The sequence below is a fragment of the Artemia sp. Qi Xiang Cuo genome, chromosome 6, assembly GCF_049724085.1.
Source record: "Artemia sp. Qi Xiang Cuo chromosome 6, ASM4972408v1, whole genome shotgun sequence".
Classification (NCBI taxonomy): Eukaryota; Metazoa; Arthropoda; class Branchiopoda; order Anostraca; family Artemiidae; genus Artemia; species Artemia sp. Qi Xiang Cuo.
Window position 1 is genome coordinate 62,186,081 of NC_142799.1, and position 4,923 is coordinate 62,191,003.

Genomic DNA, 4,923 nt, shown 5'->3' on the forward strand with positions numbered 1-4,923 from the left:
AATTAGACAATTTATCTACCAACCTATTGCTCGTAGTCTCCATTTATTACTATCAAATAAAAAACAAGATTTTTCAATTACAAGTAAGGTACAACATTAGTAGCATAGGCATTTCAGACTCCACGAGACCCATACAAGATTCTTGTTTTAAATGGTCATGTGTTACATCAATGTTTACATTGGGAAGACACACCCGTGCAATACGACCGGTGCCCGAGAGCAGGTGTTAGTTTAGTTAATTAGGAAAAGTTAAGTTAGTTAAGGTAATTAAGAGACACAGATGTTAGGGAATGCTTACATTCGGTTGCTATCTAATAGAGCATGACGCAATCGTGCGCGACTCAACAGGTTTTATATCATACGGAATTTTAACCTACGTAACTGGAGTTGGGACTCATGTGTGACTTAGTGGATTTATCGAAAATAACCTAATGACAGCGCAAATGAGGGTATCATGTAATGACGGTGCCAGGCAGAGGAATTTTATTAAGGTGTTTCAAGAGGTTTCTTAAGACATATTTCTTTAAGAGGTTTCAAGACGTTTTTTCTTTCAAGGTGTTTTTTTCTCTTTCTTTCAATGTTTTCTTTTTTCTTTCTTTCTTTCAATGCATTTTTTCTTTCTTTCAAGGTGTCTTTTTTCTATAGTTCCTACGTAACGAGGAATATTTTTGGATGATGCTTTCCCACGCAAACCGTTTCTTCCATGGGCGCCCATAAGGGGTGGGGGGAGTACAAGGGGGTGCCAGCCCCTTCCCCTCTGGCTGAACGACGCTGTCCTATATTTGTATTAATTTAAAAAACTTTTTCCACTGAAAAAGTTTTCAATGAAAAATAAAGAGCTCTATTAAGCCAAAAATGGGCAGAAATAAAGTCAAATATTCTTCAGTAGAGAAGGGGGTACCAGCCCCTTACGAACACCGTGCTGCCACCTACAATTGAGTGCGCATGTGTCTAACCATATAGACAATGTATTGATCCACAAGAAGGGAACGAAATTTCTGAGAACTTGATTTGCATAATTTAGGGGAATTATTGATTTACGAAAGGTGAATAAAGAAACAAATATGGCTTCTTTGATCTTAGGTTGGAGGGATAAACGCTCTTTAGGTCAGAGAGAAAAATAAATATTCTATTTTTAAATACGGCTTCATTGATCTTTAGTGTCAGGAATTAGAAATGACATCACCTGTTTCTTAGGAATTATGCAGGACTCTAAAAAGATAAATTAATATTCTATTTTTAAATATGGCTTCTCAGGTCATTAGACTTAGCGATAAATTGATATTCTATCGAAACCTTAATTGTGTAGCTAGGAACATCTATGAGATGAAGAGATTAACGCGGGAAGGGTTTCCTAGGAATTTCAAATGTGAATGCGCAGGGATGCCAAAACAAAAGGAACACGCAGAAATTACGTTTAGGGATTATTTGGGCGAAACCATTTTGATACATTTTAGAAGATGATTTGGGCGAAACAGTTTGAGGCATTTTAGAAGATGATTTTAGAAGCTGATTTAGAAGAGGATTTGAGGGTGAAAATCACAACAACTGAAGGTCAGTAAATAATTCCTTTGTTTTTTTGGTTAAACACGATTGGCTAAAACAAAAGCGGAAATCTTAAAATCACAACAACTGAAGGTCAGTAAATAATTCCTTTGTTTTTTTTGGTAAACACGATTGGCTGAAATAAAAGCAGAACTCTTAAAATAACCACAACTGAAGGCCATTAAATAATTCCTTTTGTTTTTTTATTGAGCACGATTGGCTGAAACAAAAGCGGAACTTTTAAAATCACAACACCTGAAGGTCAGTAAATAATTCCTATGTTTTTTTTTGTTAAAAACAATTGGCTTAAAAAAAAGCGGAACTCTTAAAATCACAACAAATGAAGGTCATTAAATAATTCGTTTTTTTTTTTTTTAAACACTATTGGCTGAAACAAAAGCGGAACTCTTAAAATCACAACTGAAGGTCAGTAAATAATTCCTTTGTTTTTTTTTTTAAATACGATTTGCTGAAAAAAAAGCGGAACTTTTAAAATCACAACAACAGAAGGTCAGTAAATAATTCCTTTGTTTTTTTGTTAAACACGATTGGCTGAAACAAAAGCGGAACTTTTAAAATCACAACTGAAGGTCAGTAAATAATTCCTTTGTTTTTTTAAGTTAAACACGATTGGCCGAAATAATAGCGGAACTCTTAAAATCACAGCAACTGAAGGTCAGTAAATAATTCCTCTGTTTTTTTGCTGAAGACGACTGCGAGTGGGCCCCCCCACCCCCGGGACCACGGGGCCGAAAGCCGGCCACGGGTGGGACCCCCACCCCCCAGGTTAGGTTAGGTTACTTAACATTTCTAGGTTTAGGTTAGGTTAGGTTAGGTTATCTAGAATTTCTAGGTTAACTTACAATAGGTTAAGTGGCGCGCCACTTAATCTAGTGTAAGTTAACCTAGAAATGTTAGGTAACCTAACCTAACCGTAGAAATGTTAGGTAACCTAACCTAACCTGGGAGTTGGGGGTCCCACCCGTGGCCAGCTTTCGGCCCCGTGGCCCCAGGGGGTGGGGGGGCCCCGCCCGCAGTCGTGTTTAAAAACAAAACAAAGGAATTATTTACTGACCTTCATTTGTTGTGATTTTAAGAGTTCCACTATTATTTTAGCCAATCGTGTTTAACAAAAAAAAACAAAGGAATTATTTACTGACCATCAGCCTTCACCCAATCACCCAATTGTTTTTTTGTTAAACACGATTGGATGAAACAAAAGCGGAACTCCTAAAATCACAACAACTGAAGGTCAGTTAATAATTCCTTTGTTTTTTTGTTAAACACGATTCGCTGAAATAAAAGCGGAACTTTCAAAATCACAACAACTGAAGGTTAGTAAATAATTCATTTGTTTTTAAACACGATTGGCTGAAATAAAGCGGAACTCTTAAAATACAACAACTGAAGGTCAGTAATAATTCCTTTGTTTGTTTGTTAAACACGATTGGCTGAAACAAAAGCGGAACTTTTAAAATCACAACAACTGAAGGTCAGTAAATAATTCCTTTGTTTTTTTGTTAAATATTATTTGCTGAAACAAAAGCGGAACTTTTAAAAGCACAACTGAAGGTCAGTAAATAATTCCTTTGTTTTTTTGTTAAACAAGATTGGCTGAAACAAAAGCGGAACTCTTAAAATCACAACAACTGAAGGTCAGTAGATAATTCCTCTGTTTTTTTGTTAAACACGACTGCGAGTGGGCCCCCCCCCCAAAACCCCGGGACCATGGGGCCGAAAGCCGGCCACGGGTGGGACCCCCACCCCCCAGGTTAGGTTAGGTTACTTAACATTTCTAGTTTTAGGTTATGTTATCTAGCATTTCTAGGTTAAGTTACAATAAGTTAAGTGGCGCGCCACTTAACCTAGTGTAAGTTAACCAAGAAATGTTAGGTAACCTAACCTAACCCTAGAAATGTTAGGTAATCTAACCTAACCTGGGGGGTGGGGGTCCCACCCGTGGCCAGCTTTCGGCCCCGTGGCCCCGGGGGATGGGGGGGGCCACCCGCAGTCGTGTTTAACAACAAAACAAAGGAATTATTTACTGACCTTCAGTTGTTGTGATTTTAAGAGTTCCGCTTTTATTTCAGCCAATCGTGTTTAACAAAAAAAACAAAGGAAATATTTACTGACCTTCAGTTGTGATTTTAAAAGTTTCGCTTTTGTTTCAGCCAATCGTTTTTAACAAAAAAAACAAAAGAATTATTTACTGACCTTCAGTTGTTTTGATTATAAAAGTTCCTCTTTTTTTTCCGATAATCGATTTTAACAAAAAAAAAGAGAACTATTTAATGACATTCAGTTGGTGAGATTTTAAAAGTTACATTTTTGTTTAATCCAATCGTGTTTAACAAAAAAATAAAAATGAATTATTTACTGAACTTGAGTTGTTGTGATTTTAAAAGTTCCGCTTTTGTTTCAGCCAATCATGTTTAACAAAAAAAAACAAATGAATCATTTACTGACCTTCAGTTGTTGTGACTTTAAAAGTCCCGCTTTTATTTCAGTCAATAGTGTTTAAAAAAAAAACAAAGGAATTATTTACTGACCTTCAGTTGTGATTTTAAAAGTTCCGCTTTTGTTTCACCCAATCGTGTTTAACAAAAAAAAGGAATTATTTACTGACCTTCAGTTGTTACGATTTTAAAAGTTCCTTTTTTGTTTCAGCCAATCGTGTTTAACAAAAAAAAACAAAGGAATTATTTACTGACCTTCAGTTTTGATTATAAAAGTTCCGCTTTTGTCTCAGCCAATCGTGTTTAACAAAAAAAACAAGGAATTATTTAGTGACCTTCAGTTGTTGTGAATTTAAAAGTTCTGCTTTTGTTTCAGCCAATCGTGTTTAACAAAAAAACAAATGAATTATTTACTGACCTTCAGTTGTTGTGATTATAAAAGTTCCGCTTTTGTTTCAGCCAATCGTGTTTAACAAAAAAACAAAGGAATGATTTACTGCCCTTCACTTGTTGTGATTTTAAGAGTTACGCTGTTGTTTCAGCGAATCGTGTTTAACAAAAAAACAAAGGAATTATTTACTGACCTTCAGTTGTTGTGATTTTAAAAGTTCCGCTTTTGTTTCAGCCAATCGTGTTTAACAAAAAAAACAAAGGAATTATTTACTGACCTTCAGTTGTTGTGATTTTAAAAGTTCCGCTTTTGTTTCAGCCAATCGTGTTTAACAAAAAAACAAAGGAATGATTTACTGCCCTTCACTTGTTGTGATTTTAAGAGTTCCGCTGTTGTTTCAGCGAATCGTGTTTAACAAAAAAACAAAGGAATTATTTACTCACCTTCAGCTGTTGTGATTTTAAAAGTTCCGCTTTTGTTTCAGCCAATCGTGTTTAACAAAAAAAAACAAAGGAATTATTTACTGACCTT